General features: G+C 48.8%; 1 protein-coding gene across 1 annotated transcript in view; it reads right to left on the reverse strand.

The window, feature by feature from the left end:
• The window catches only part of LOC119389789 (cyclin N-terminal domain-containing protein 1-like), a 489989-nt gene that overhangs the window by 394531 nt on the left and 79534 nt on the right, over window positions 1-15924 (reverse strand).

Below are 15924 nucleotides of genomic sequence, written 5' to 3' on the forward strand. Positions count from 1 at the left end.
GTTCGCAGTGCCGTCCACCGGAACTGGTGGAACTCCTTACGCCTCCCGGATTTCTACAGACCCTGAGGGCTCTGCACTCCGCGGGGGGGTGATGTGGCGACCACTGCGCACAGAGCTACGCAGCCTCCGTCTCGTCACTGATTAGCCCGGCGTGACACAGCTCTTTGCTGCAACACGCTTCCGATAAAAGACAGCGCCACGCAGTTTCGTGGGAGGCTTACGTCACCACTACTGGCTATATAACCCAAGCCACCAAGCTTGGTTGCATATTTGTTTCTCTAACCTTCCGAAGCGCAGCATCAGCATGCTTGCCCTGCTGCTGCTATTACGTTAATAAACATCGTTTTGTTTTATGTTGGGATCCGTCCTTCACCGACTCCGCATCCCACATCTAAGGTAAGGTAGGGAGATGAGAATATAATTCCGTTACACTGGAGCAAATCTAAAGACGTGAATCCAGTCCAGTAGCTTGTAAGAAAGCTACGACTGCTTCTATAACCACACTTGCGCTGCTGACGTCAGGCCACGGAGCTAACACAACCTCATCGGTTAATATGATACTGCCCAATCGAGGAGATCAGTTTCTGACGTTCTCGTGCGTACGCTGGACAGGCGCAAAATATATATTCAAGTGTTTCTGGTAACTGACAATGACCACAACCGGGACCTGTGTCACTGCAGCCGATCAAGTGGGCATAGCGTATTGTGAATGCCTCGCCAAGACGAATGCGGTGAATCATGCATGTGATGTTTCGCTTCAGCTTGTGAGGCATACGGAACTTCATTTCTGGGTCCCATATATGAAGTCACTTGTGCCGGCGTTCTGGTTTGTTCCAATGCTCTGAAGTGGAGTTGCACATTACGCGCCGAAGTAAAGCATTAGTGTCTGCTCGCGAAAATGCAATGCACAATTCCGGGGAATTATTTAAAGCTCTTTTAGCTTCGGCGTCAGTCTCTTCATTCCCCATTACGCCACAGTGAGCAGGTATCCACTGGAATGCATGATGTCCATTTTTCGTAGCACTGGGGTAAAAGAGAGTCTGTACATCGTGCATGAGGAGCCTGAAAGGAGTGAATAATGCGACGAAATATTGCGTGGAAGACGTACTTACAATGCAGGGTGCACGGTTGATAACGCGCGTGTTGTGTATGCGATGCGACGGCGGAAGAAAACGACCGATAAGGCGGTTTCTGCTTTCGGCGACGATGCGCTTATCTCGGAAGAATATGACGAATCGATAAAACAGACAGCCCGATCTCGAACAAATCATCTTGAACACATATACGCACCAGTCATTTGCGCATTCGCCAGGTACACGACTGATGCGGAACCACCGGCACCAGTTTCCCACAATACAGGATATCGCTCTGATCATACGCATAACGCGCCCGGGTTCTCGGTTGGCGAATCCCCGAGCTGCTGCATGGCCCGTATGGGTGACATTAGAGGATTTTAGTCTGTACCGGAATACCGGGTGTTAACTGCGCATGCCCACGTCCGGTAAACATGGCCGCGCCGCTGAAAGCGATTGCCGTCCACCTCGAATCTATCAAGTGGCGGTCGCGCGCTCTGTCGCTCGTTATCTCCGAACGGATGCTTTTATTTGCTTTAGGTTCACGTCCGTAAGCTTCGACACCAAGGTATTCGTGTCGATTCGGCACCGTTTTCGAGAGCCATACTCAAATAATCAATGATGTAGGCTTAGCGAGTGACAATCCCGGAATCTCGGAGGTCATACATTATGTGTTTGTTAGTTGTTTTTATCCTCCATAGCTGGCGCAACTTGACGTGCCTGCAGGGCGGCAGCTACGGCACATGCTATCCGGTAATGCGCTACGCCTTCGCTTTACCGGAATACCGGACAGACTAAAATCCTCTATAGTTGCCGGGAAGGGACGAGTGCGCCGGTGAGTGAGTGAGTCGGTCAGTTAGTGAAAGAACTTTATTTTGGCCCACAGAAGACGCAGGAATTTGGATCAGTCGCCGGTGATGATTGGTCCTTACCCAGGCAGCACGCCGCCATTGGACCGATCTCGGCCCAACGTCGGCAAATGACGGCAGCAATATTGGCCCCACGTCGGCAAATCACGCTCGCGCTACTTTCACCCGCATCGGCCCGACGTCGGCTAGCCGCCTTTGGGCCGATGCGGGCTTGCCGGCTTCGGGCCGACGTGGGCTAGCCAGCGTCGGTCCGAGACGGGCCTGCCGTTATTCAGCCGATGATGGCAAGCCGTCATTGGGCCTATGTATGCTAGCCGATGCTGGCGCGGTGTCGGCCCCGCCGACGTCGGGTAGCCGCCGGCGTGACAGTTTACACCCGTTATTATGTTTTAGCAGTGGTGGCTTACCGTGCGTTAAGTACGGTAGTACTATGGTAGTACTGTACCGTCGTGGTCGGCACGTAGCTAGGTTATATGGAGACACCGGCGGTAGTTGCTCGATGCGTAAAGTAACCTGATCAGGCAGGCTGATACATGTGTTATAAAGTAAAATGGCTGCGTGCCGACCACGGCAGTTCGGTATTACTGTGGTTACTGTACTGTAAGTCAGCATCGCTAAAATAGACTATTCGCGGCCCAACGACATTCATCGACTGCCATTGGTGCCATATTCGAAAAATGCTTCCTAATTAGAACGACTGCTCCACTGATGTCTTAATGTGCGATTAAGATCCACAATTCTGTCGAACCATGCAAGGCCGAGAACGAAAGTCAATATTGTCTCAAACAAAAGTAAATTGATGAAAGGCCTGCTGCACCAACTACGCATGCGTCTGAGAAATAAAGGAGCAACACATTTGCAAGGTGATAAACACAAATTTATTCACAGATATGAACACACGCCAGCAGTTCCGGAATAATTATGCCATAAAGGAATATCTAAACATCTATAGGTACCGTAGCCAATATCTAAAACAACCCCACAGCCACCGTATTCCTCAAAAAAAGTAGGACAATCCTAATCGAGAATGGGATCAGGCGCAAAATCATAGGCGTGAGCAGGGTTCCCCTTCAGAGGGGGTGGGGGGGGGCGAAGGTTCATCGCGGCGCCCCCCCCCCCTCCCTATTAAGTCAACGTGTTTGGCAGACCTTGCGCCTACCTCTTCTTAAGTGACTACGAGGGCCGGCCGCCCCCTGCCCCACTGTGCGCACGCCTATGCGAAGAGTTACAATCACTTCAACGTTATGCGCGGCACATTCACTATAAATATTGAAAGAACTAGAACGGGCAAAAGTAGGAATAAGGATTAACAAAGAATATCTTAGCTACTTGCGTTTTGCGGACGATATCGCGCTTTTCAGTAACGACGGTGCCGAATCACGAAAAAAATTCTGGAGATGTAAACGAAAGCAGCATTAAAGTAGGATTAAAGACGGACCCGAAGAAAAGAAAGATAATGTTAGGCGGCTTGCCGAAAAAGCGAGATTAAGAGTGGCAACTGGACTAGAAGATTGTGTATACGCGTGAGCTAATTACGAGCAGAGGAGCAAACCCCCCCCCCCCCCCCCCCCCCCCCACGTTTATTAAGTTCACCAAGGAACGGTAGGCATTCGCAACACATGACTGGCAATTAAATTAGCGTTATCCTTTAAGCGGGAATTGCAATTTTTTCAGTGATATCTTAAGGGCCAAAAAGATGGATAAACTGCTGCACGCGACGCGAGAAACATTGCGAGCGGTACCACAAGATCCCATGAACTCTAAATCTAAACAAGATAGACACGCACGCATTCCTAATCTAAAGGTAAGATTGTAACAGAAAGGAATCGTGCATAAAAACCACTCACGTGTGCCCGTTGGATCGCTAAAAACACGAGCGAATAAAAAATGCAAGCGCACCATATACACAAAACACGATGGTCAATAGAGAATACGTGATAAGAAGAGAACAAAAATCTGATGACACGTAACAGCAGTGAACACGCGGCCTTATATGAGGTGAGCGAGTTCAAAATGGAAGCAGGGGGCCACTGGTTTCTCGCTGCGGTGATCTCTGCCGAAAACAATGCCGGAATCCTGCCGCGTATCCGTCTCGTGCACGATTTTGACTTTCCACCACACATGTCCACACACCGCACTTCTTGAAGAATTCTGCTGGTCGGAGTGAAAAAAACCTGCTGCCGCAGCTACGATTGTCCCTCCGTCTGAACGGCTACCCTACCCTGCCTGGTCAAGCGAGTTTCGCGACAATGACGGTGAACGAGGGGAAGGAAGGGAGGGGGGGGGGGGGGGGGTAGAGGTTGAAGAAGACGAAAAAAAATGCGAATTCTCCCTTCTTGAAAGCACGGCTCAGCCTACCACAATGGTGTGCGATTCCCCCAGCATGTCTATGGGCATGCCGTTTGAGAAAGGCGTTCGTGGAATTTTCAATGCATCACTTGTTGCCACATGTCGCTGCATGAAAACTTTGCGTACACCACGTTGGAGCCGCATTTTTCATCGTATTTCACGTGCCATAATAATAATTTTATGCGACTGTTTCTGAAAGCACGTGGGAAGCAATCGTTGAGCGAGATTTTTACTTGAAAAAGATATGTATGTCGCAAAATGGACGGCAACGAAGTGCAAATGCGAACTGACAAACACGTGGCAAACACGTGTTTGTCAGTTCGTTAAAGATGGTCAGCGGGCTAGCTGATTTGTAAACATTCAAACGACAAAACGTGTCTTCACTTCGCCCGGTCTTTTTTGCACCATACCTATTTTTCTCAAGTAATGAACCAACAAGCTCAGCAACACGCCTTGCTGAGCTTTTACTATTTTCATGAAGTAAAATTATGTGACATCACTGAAGCAAATGCGCTTGTTACGCTTCGCCCAAACACGCGCGTGAGTAAATATGTGTAAACACAGAGATCGGAAACTGCCCGTGTAGTATATGAGCGCTGGCGGCACACATTCAGCGGCTGAAAGGATATAGCGCTATAAATATGATGACAGGCTCGATTTATGCACAGAATTAGTATTCACATAAAACTTCTTCCGCTAAAAGCATTCGTGCGGGAATGTTTGGGTGAATTTTGATGCTGGATACATTAGCGAAGTCGGCCGACCAGTGGCAAAAACATTTACGAAACAGAAGTACTTCGAATTTGGTCCATGAAGTTAATGGTGTGTGTTATAACGTTTCAACATTTTTGATAGCGTTGAACAACTGGTCAACGAAGTGGCCATCTAATTTCAGTCAGTTATTCTTCTAAAGACCACCTTTTTTTGGTAGAAAAGTGACTGTGCTAGTGGTAGTTGTTAGTCATTGTCATAGCAGAAACTAATAAGAGAATGCAAGCTATTCAGTCGGCGATACTTCGCGCCCCGAGTCGTACGTGCGGCATTAGCACGGTACAATATTTGAACTTTGTTATTTGTGCTAGTACAGCAATCTATGTAGCGGTATTCTACAGCTTAAGCTACAAATATTCAAGCGCCTAATGCTCTATTGAATTACGATTGTATGCTAGGCGGGCGAGCTGCCGGGCTTCTTCGGCGGGCTAAAGGTAGAGCGGAACGTCCAGGTTATTCTCGTCACTGACGGCCGGCAACACGGCGTCCAGCGTCGTTGAGGGGCTTCCGTGAACTAGTTTGAACGGCGTCATATGTGCGCCGTTTCTTACACTGCCGTGTTAACTCCAGGTTATGTGCGGAAGATATTATGGCGTCCCATGTCATGTGTTCGACGTACAGTACATTGCCAGCATGTCGACGAAGGTTTCATTTACCCGATCGGTGAGGCCATTCGCCTGCGGGTGATGTCCGTCGGTGACTTGTTTGGCTCTATTGCAAGATGGTTTGCGTTAGCTCTGCCGTAAAAGCCGTACTTCTGTCGGTGACGAGGACTTTTGGAGCGCCGCGACGCAGGAGGACGTTCTCAACAGGGCATGTATAACTGCCCGAAGGGAGACAAGAAAGTTCCAACATTGTCGATAAGCCATTGGCTCCGCCAATGTCAGCTGAAGCACGGCAGAATGACGGCATGCTCGGCCCAATGTTGCCGGTGAAAACCATCGGCTCGGCCGATGTCGGCGAAAGTACGGCAAAATGGCGGCTAACTCGGCCCAATGTTGCCAGTGAAAGCCATCGGCTAAGCCGATATCGGCGGTAGAACAGCAAAACGCCGGCACACAATGCCCAATGTTGCCGGTGAAGGAAGTCGGCTAAGCCGATATCGGCGGAAAGACGGCAGAAGGCCGGATAATTCGGCCCTATGTTGCCGGTGAAAGACCAACATCGGCTGAAAGGCGGCAAAGTCGGCCCTATTTTGCCGGCAAAAGTCAACGGCTCCGCCGATATCGGCGCCAGGCTGGCAACGATGGCCCGAGGTGGGGCCGCGCACAGCCGCCATAAAACCAATATCGGCCCGACGTTGTGTGCTGCCTGGGTAGTATGTGTCTCCCTGTAGCCGAGACCTGACCTTTCGCAAAATTGCGTACTGCCGTTTTGGAGTCACTAATTATGCAACACGTTGCCGAGGGAACGAAAGGACAAAAGTTCACGAAATCAGGTTTGTTCGAGTCGCACAAATCAGACAACTTATTGTGCGGTGTATTGAAGACACGAAGATCGACCCTGACGTAGCCGATTTTCGCGATGGCAATTTAAAAACTAACAGTTCAATGTTGACGCGTGGTTGGGGTTTTACGTGCTAAAACCACGACCTGATTATGAAGCACGCCGTCGTGGAGGGTTCCGGAAATTTCGACCATATGGTGTTCTTTAACGTGCATTGACATCGCACATTACATGGGCGTCTAGCACTTCGCCTTCATCGAAAGCTGTTACCGTGGTGTCGGACAGGCATGACGCGGTCGCAACCCGAATAAAACGCTGCAGACGGATGAGGACCTCAGATAAACACTTTATTTAACCAGATACAACACTTTCTCCTGGATAAGCCATCACTTGCTTTACAAAGATCCTCTCGGTCTCTGCGTTATTCTGGAGTTATTTTAACAACAGTGGTCGCAGCACCCGAGATATCGCAACCTTCAGCGTACAGTCGCTCCTCAACACACGTTCGCCTGAGCCATCGAACGAATTTTGCCCAATTACTTCTCTTGTACACGAATGTGTAGATGGGCACAAGTACCAGCCCCCAGTAGATGAAAAACCACCTCCAAGTGGGTATGAAGAATTGTATCAGAAAGGCATCGACAGCCCCAGGCGTAAACATCGCCAAGAACAGCTTTTGAAAGTCAACGAAGATGTCTTCCCACGACGGCCTCCGCTCGGGCACGTCGACGACGTCGACGTTTTCCTCGGATTCCGTGTCTGACAGGGATGGCTCTACGTTTGGCAGGGTTGCCAACGGCCATGGCACGGTGTCGCTGTCGTCGTCGGGAATCGCTGTCCCTGTCATGCCGAGGACGGGGATACGACTGTCGATAGACAAACAAGGCGTTGCGCGCGACGACCAGAGAAAGGCGACCCGTCCGAGCAAGCAAGTTTACGCTTCTGGTGGCAAATACGACGTGGCGGCAGGGTTACCAGATGGTGCGAGCCTCAAACCGCCAAATTGGACTCCGAGGTAGCCCAAACATAGCCCAAAGCGAAAATTTGAAGTAGCCCAAAAATAGCCAAAGTCAGCAAATGTATGCGTGAATCCATTGTATCGCGTAATTTTTTTTTTTGCTATTCAATCCACAATGATTGAGCGATGGCTGCAGAATCTAGAAAAAAAGATTATTGCCACTTGATAACATACAAATGAATGCAATCACAAAGAAATATAGAAGCATATTTACAAGAAGTAGAAATAGGTAGGATTTACAAAAAGTAGAGATATACAAAAACTCATGAAATAGAGAATACGACAAAAGAGATGAAAGTGGAGAAGCGAAAGAACAATTTAGACATGATCACTTGATTTGGAGGCCGAGGCAGAGAACATCTAGGCCGAGGCGCCGAGGCACTGCTCGGCCCATACAAAACGGAGGAGTTGAAACGCGACAAAAATTCTTTTCCCGGTTTGAAATCTTTGCAGCAGCCAGCGTTCGTAGCTAGACCAAATTTTACGTGGAGCAGCGCTTCTAAGGTCTCGTTAGACATCCTGTTTCGAATGTCGGTTTTAGTAAGTGAGACCTGGCTGAACACTCGTTCAACAGCAGCGTTTGACACTGGTAGTGACAGCAAAAAGAGCGCCAGCTTAGACATCAGATGAAACATCGAGTTCCCGGCAACATTTTTTGCATTTTGTACGCTTACCCAGAATTCGGTTACGGTCTCTGCCAGATCGTCGACTCTGGTTTGGAGAAGGCGACACTCAGATTACATTGTTGAAATACATCTTGGCTTTGCAAAAGTACTGAATGAACGATGCACGAAATCGAAATACTATTTCTTAATGCTGCATGAGCAAGAGGGCCCCCTGCACATGTTTCTTATTTTGTTTCACTGTGTGGTGGGGGGAAGGGGGGGGGGGTTGCTTGCTCGGCATTTTACGGTAGTAGAAGTCAAGAAAGTCTAGAGAAAACGTGAGCCATCAACACGGTTTCAAACTGACGACACGTGAAGCCTTTTCTTGGGCTACGTCTGCAGGTACAGGGATCGTTCAACACAATGGAATGTTTTGATGGCGGGACCTATTAGCGGCATGCGCATGTAAGCCGGCCTTGGCGAACGATCACCACTTTCTTTGGCTTCTGCATGGGTGTACAAAAGCTGACCTCGCACCTCGGTACTGCATTTTTGGGGGGTCACGCATGTTAACAACAGCTCATAGGTGCATTAGAGCTTCTATTGGCCTCGAGATCTTGGAGTGGCGCCCTCTCGCGTGTGACGTAAGAGCGGGGACTCCGTCTCAACCGCGCTGCAGCCGCCGCTGCTACTGTATGCAGATCGTCTGCTTCAGGCGGGAACTTTGTCGAACGAACAGCCTCGCGACGGTCAACTAACGCCTGCAACGAATGTTTTCGAGCGTAATCTTGAACGTGTTTTAGTTGCGGCCCAATCGACAAGGCCAAGAAATCACCCGGATAGCCGACGAGTGCGTCGGTGCCACCGACCGCATTGCTGGTAAGAAAGTGAAACTATGTGTGAGTGTTCTCACTCGTTATCTTGTTTCCGCCGTACGATACTAATTAGTTTGGGTGTTTCTTCGATATTTCAGTAAGCGTGCCGTTCTCCAGCATCTACAAGTATGTAGATAAAGCTTGTGAAAGGTCGTGGTGCCTCATCGAGGGCGAGGCGGTGTACGACGCAGGCGACGTTGTTGAATGCGCGGTAGAGGCCGTCAACGGAGATCGCATCACCGTCGCAGCTGTCGTCCTGCAAACAAGTGCGCAAGTGCCGCCTTGTTGCACACCCCCCTGACGATGCCCATGATCGCAGTTTGTCCCGTAATGTTGGTTCAGTGAGAATGATATTACGTTGTAGTTCATATTAACACCTCACAGGGCCGTCGAATGGGTATTAGAATATAACAAATAGTTAATCGCTGATTATACCGCGCACAGAGCCATAGAGATTAACGTGGCAAAGGCAAGCTGGGTCGAGTTTCACGCCACGCAGCCTAACGAAAAGCTTAAAGAGCTCCGCTTTTAAAAAAGTGTCTGTACTGCCTCAGATGAAAACTTTTAGAGAATGTGCACTAAACAGCGGCGACAGGTTTCGCTTATGAATTTACGATCAGCAGTCCGCTAGGCGCGCGCTTGCCTTCATAAGTAAAATACGTATGCACACCATCCAAATGCAGCCGTAGTCTCAGATATCCTGCGCCGCTCAGCTGAGCTCACGAGGCGCGCTTTCCTGCCAGGCGATTCGGAGGCCGCGTCGTCGGCTCCTTCTCTAGGGGCCTTCGCGGCAGGTTGTGGGACGGCACCGCACCTGGTGTAAGTCACCTATGCTTACAGCCTGCGTGCAATAAACGGCTTAAGTATTGGCGATGCGCCTAAACACGGTCACAAGCTTACCTAAGAGTGACGCGTACAGTGGGTAGCAGTAAAGTGGCTTTAGGTAGCAGAAGTCACTGTCCGCGAAGTGCTTGCTGCACACGGTCGATGAAGGCGTAGGGCGCTTTCCCATTCTCAGCTTGACTATCCACTTCTTAAGCTTCGGGTTCTTAGGATAGTTGTGAAAGCTTTTTTCACGAGCGGACGAAGTACACTGAGGCACAGAGCAGTACTTCACCATTGCGCAGCACTCGCCGCGGAGACACGCTGCCGCATTTCTAAGAAACAAAGAGCTGCGGTTCTAAATGAACGTTAAAAGCAGACCCACGGTTGTTCGAACATCGTCAGTAGCCACCATACGCAAGATAACCATTGAACAGCTTTTTTGTTGAGATTTACCACAACGGTGGTTTCAACATCGCGCTGGGCCTACGTAGCAGACGAAAGCGCGCGAATCCCCGCTCTGACGTCATACAGGCGCCGTTCGCAGCGCCGCCATCGGTCGCACACCAGGCCAATAGAGAGTTTTAGCATAGTTTTAGTGCCGGGGACCCCCAGACGATCGCGTACGCACGCTCCTGCTTTCCTTTGTATTCCCCGCGGGTGCAGCTGCTAAGGGATCCCCGGCACTTGTAAGGCTGGAGGTACAAACGAACGCAAGAGCGTGCGTGCGTAAGCCGTTTGGGGTCCCCGATACTAAAATTATCTACATTTTGTAGCTTTTTGGAATTCTTGCCTAGTCGATAGCAATGTAGCCCAAAAATAGCCACATAGCCAAGGAGAAAAATTGGACGCCAACTCGAACAAAAAGTAGCCCAATTGGCTATTAATAGCCCAATCTGGTAACCCTGCGTGGCGGGCGCCTCATATGGGGTGTCCGTTTAGTTGGCGACTACGGTACAGCCAGCGCCACCTGTACTGGAGATCTGTAAGTTCCCTGAGCGGGGTGAACCAAGGTGAACACCCTGGATGAGAGAGAGGAAGAGAGAGAGAGAGAATTTATTGGAAGGTAGAAAGGTCGGCCTGAGACAGTGCGCTCCAGCCTGCTACTCTGTACCAGAGAAAAGGGAAAGGGGAAAAAAGGAGTGATGAAGGGGAGAGGAAGAAGTTACGCGTACATACAATGACTGCGTAACAGTGGTTACGCTAAAGTATGGTGTCCAGCCCTGTGCTCTTAAAGGGACCGACGACTGGCCAGAACGTGTGATTAGATCACGGTGGTAATGAAAAGACCGTGAATTACAGTAACAGATTCAAGCAACCTTTTCGCGAGCTAAGTAGGATTTATATTTTTAAATACCGCTGAACATTCACAATAAACTGGTTTGTCGTGCAGCCTAGCGGAAGAGCCTTGAAGCTGGACCATGGAGTCGTTCACTTTGGTGTATGGACGTGCGTATATATATATATATATATAAGAAGCGGCGCTGCCTTCGCGGCGACTAGTGGCACATGTCGAGCCCCGGGGGCATGTGCGCGGAGTGGTGCACGCCTGCGCAGCAAATCACCGCGCACAAATACGAAGCGGTCTCGCGCTCACCTTCCACTGTTTGCAGCATATGTTGTGTGTATACGACTCCACAATCGCCGCAGATCGAAACAGTTGATTATAAACGTTCGACGGCGTTTTACGCGTCACCATTCCGTGATTGGACACTCTGACCGCCAAGCTTTCCGCTGCACTAAAGAAAACGGGTACCGCAAATATTGACTGTCGGTCCCCTTTAAGAAAATCTCTAACTGCCCTGATAACAGTTGTTGACAATGTTTGACCGCGCATTGCTGACAAAATCCCACCTCCAGTTCGCGTTGCGACACCGATTCGTGCCAATGTTGAAGCGAGCGTTTTTTTGTTGTTGTTGTGACACGTAAAACGGGCAATCACAAAGCTAGATGAGCTGTTGTCTCACACAACTGGCAGCGTTCACAGTTCGGGCTGTCCGCACAGCGGACGAGGTGTGCCTATATGTCGCTTGTACTGACGTCACTGAAAGCGCCGCGTTGGAGTAGCAGCATGTGGGGACACGACGTTCCGGATGTCACGTTAATGTTATCAGAACATAACACGCAGGCTCTTTCATTATTCACGCACAGAGACGTTCCTGCCGCCTCGTTTTCACATAGACGCAACTTGTTTGTCATCAAAGCCGCCATCGTGGAGTCCCAGTTCCTTTCAGAAGCTGCGTCCGTGACGTCACGTGCAAGCCACCAGGCGAACCCGGTGCAACAAACTAGCGTTGCTTCGGTTCATGCTAGCAGGGAGGCGAAAAGTCGTTTCAGGGGTTCTTCATCGTACTCGGGGTGAATTTCTTCGCGTCGATTCGAAGAACGCAGAACGCCGGCAGAGCATGCTTGAATAGCACGATGTTTTGCCCTTTGGCACACTAAAATTCATTTTTTACCCTCCTCCTTGCTCTTCCCTTTACCTCTTCTATGCGACTGCTCCGTTCAAATTTCAGGTTGCAGCCGTGCCCCTTTGGGGGTGAAAAAAAGCGCCTTTTTATCCTCTATCCGAATAACACTACATCTTGAATATCTGAGTGGTTCGCAATAGTGCGCGAACTGGGACCGATAGGTACATGATGCTCACTCAGAAAAGAAAAAAGGAAAAAGAAATGTCAGTAGCAGCGCGAGTCAGGACAAGTGAGGAGAGAAATAAACGCGCCGACTTGCAAACATTTCTTTTGTCTTTAAGATAAACATTCGACAGATATCTGCCTGGATGGGGACAAATGGGTTTGAAGGGGATGAAAACTCCAGCCAAATTCGTTTAAATTGCCCACGTTTCGAAGCCTCAGCGGCGCCTTCTTTTGGGGTAAGAAGGCCTCTGCGGCAACGTTCGCAGACGCTCGTCACAGGATTTGACATTACATGGAGGCCAGTGTTCCTTTGGAACGGTTGATATTTCCCCGCGTCCGCTGAATGTGGCAGAATTCCAAGAGGAGCAGCTGCTGGTGGTTTCTTTCTTCTTTTTTCCAAGACAACAGTGCCGTCTGGGCTAATCCGATTATCAAGAAAACGCCAGGGCTGAGCGGAACGCGCAGCACAGTCACAGCGAAAGCAGAAGGAGCGGCCTCTCTAGAGTCCATTCTAAACCCTCTTGGTGCAACTAATACAAGTACAGATGCAAAATACCTATTACGCTGTAAATCATCGTAATTTTTATGAAGTCACCGTGCCATTATTCGTCTTTCTGCGGAGAAGCAAGGTACCCTCTACACATCTGCAAAGCATTGTGTGCACTTTGTTGATGCTGCATGTGGCTGACGACGATGAAGAAGTATGGCTGAGCACTTTGTAGCGGGCGGGAAGCGTAAAACCACATACTCGCTGCGGATTCAGCATCGTGTGACGCCTGCCATGGTTGTTATATTACTCTTCTACCCCGCTAAATTGCATGTATTAACGCGATTCCTTGTCCGACATTACACCTGCATAGGATCTTTTTGCAAAGGAGTTTCAAGCACCAGCGTAGCTCTGTGGTAGAAAGTGGATTGCCACGAATAGGGCCCGGGTTCAAGTCCCATCCGATCCTGGATAGCTTTTTCTCATGTATTTTTCTTGGAACAGGCAACTGGCTTTTCTTACGGCTTGGTTGATAGAAATGACCGCACAACTGGTATGTGACGTAACCGCGCATCCATTTTCGGTTTCGAACAGCACCTCCAATGGAGATCGCCGAAATCAAAACTTGTGGTTCGTCGTCGCCTCCGAAGTTGTCCGCCGCGCACCGGTAAACAATCTCGACGGCAGCTCTTTAAAGGAGTACTGACGCGAATTTTAAAAATATTCGGATTGTTGCTCTAAATAAAAGTACTGGTGTCGAGAAACCTAAAACGAGTATTGTGGTGCCTGGGAATGCATCGTATATATTTTAATTACCGCTACCTTAAAGAGACACTCTCGGTTTCGATATCGAGGGGGCGGATTCTCAGTGACATTTCATAGCAGTGTGACGTCACGGGGATACAGAAACTCGCGACGTACTAGCGGCAAATCCGTTGTCTGCTCGTGGTGCACATAAACAACGATGAGTGAATTATCGTCCAGTGACACTGACAGTGATTTCTACGATTTAGGCTGCATGCAGGACGCAGAACTCGCAAACTCGGGGGAACTGTCTCGACTCGTCGGAATAATGTCCATTTCAGTGGGGCTGGCTTGCAGATGCTCAGCGACGAAAACTTCAAAGTAAAATTAAAATATTTTATACGTGCTCTCCAACTCCGGTGTGTAGACAGTGTTGACATTGCATAACAAGGAAACGAGAAATGTCCCTTTTGCGATGTCTCAAAATCGTGTCAGTACTCCTTTAAGCTTTTCGTTGCGCCGGTACGCGCTCGCTTCATCCTCTTCTTCAACTCCTGCTTCACTCCCAAAACACACAGCGCCGATTTCTACGGCGTGGCCCGTCATAACCCTGATGGGCGAGAGGAGAGAGCGAGTACAGAGAGAGAGAGAGAGAGAGAAATAACAGACAGAGAGAGAAAGAAACATATAAAGAAAGAGAAAATCATGGCGAAAAAAAAGATTCCCGATGAGGCGGCGTGATTCGAACCCGCGTACCCACGAACCGAAGGTGCGCATCCTAACCACTCGGCTAACCAGGCACGCTATAGCATAGCACAGACTTGTATAATATAGAAAGGTGGTGGGAAAGGGAAGCAAGGGTGAGGAGGAGAGATGTGATAGTGAGAGGAAGGAGGAAAGGAGAGAGAGAGAGAGTAAAGCATAGCATAGACAGAAAGAGAGATATAGAGAGGGAGGGAAAAGACAGAAGGAGAAAGTAAGATAGAGACAGATAACGAGAGAAAGAAAAAGGCAGCGATAAATAGAGAGAAAGAGAGAAGGGCAAGAAAGAGAAAGAAAGAGGGAGAAAGACAAAGGAATACATAGAGAGAAAGAAAAAATACAAACATAGACAAAAAAGACATAGAATAAACAGAGAGATGACAGAAAAAGAAAGGAACAAATAAAAAATAAAAGAGAAATAAAGAAAGCCGTCCAGCTCCGCACTCCCTTCAGGCTTACCACCACTAGTGCGAAGCATCACGTAATAAACGTCATAACTAGACACGTGACAAAAAATCACGTGACATCTAGTCACGCGACTAAATCACGTAACGTCCAGTCACATGACTAAAACCACGTGACACTCACGTGACTAAAATCGCATAACATGGAGTAACTAGCCACGTGACTAGAATAATGTAACACCATGTAACTACTCGCGTGACTGAAAATAACGTAACATCGCGCGACATCTAGTCACGTGACTAAAAATCACGTAACATTCTGTCACGCGACTAAAATCACGCAACCTCGCGTAATAGCTAGTCACGCGACATGTCCCCGCCATAAGCCACGTAACAGCTAATCACGTGACTAAAATCACAACATCACGTAACTGGTAGTCACGTGACATGTCCAGCGAAGTCTAGGCATACTTAGTACTACTAGCAAAAACTTAGCCTCTCAGCAAAAGCTTGGCAATACTATGTAAAAGTTAGCTAGGTCGAACACTAGCTCCGCTGATGGTTCTAGCCTTGCGCCACTAGTGCAAACTGCGTATTTTTTTAATGGACAGTTTGAACTTTCAGCACATTTGCCTGTTTACCTGTGCATTGCGGTTCCAGCAAGTGTTGTTTTCCAGTGTATCCGATTTTGGTAAGAGTAATGATAGCCTAGCGCGTGAAATCATGGAAGCGCACTAGATTAAAAAGAAGACATATATGTGTGTAAGTGACGCATCCGTTGTTCTGCGTGGTGGCGAGTTTAGTTTAGTTTCAATCTTTTCAAGATTAAATGGTTCTCGTCATTCTCCTTATCCCTGTGCATTTTGACGAGCGTGTGAGGCGATGCGCTTTGCGCATGGTTACTATGGCAATATATGTCGCTGGTTTTCCGAGAATAAAGTTAGTTGCGAGTGGCGCCCTATTCAGCTCTGTCTTGAATCCTTCCTTGATGGCATACGTCTTGTTTTTTAGTAAGAAAAATGCTTTAGCACGCCACTTTTGTAGAGACGTCAAAGTTTCCAAT

Source organism: Rhipicephalus sanguineus, chromosome 4 (assembly GCF_013339695.2).
Source record: "Rhipicephalus sanguineus isolate Rsan-2018 chromosome 4, BIME_Rsan_1.4, whole genome shotgun sequence".
Classification (NCBI taxonomy): Eukaryota; Metazoa; Arthropoda; class Arachnida; order Ixodida; family Ixodidae; genus Rhipicephalus; species Rhipicephalus sanguineus.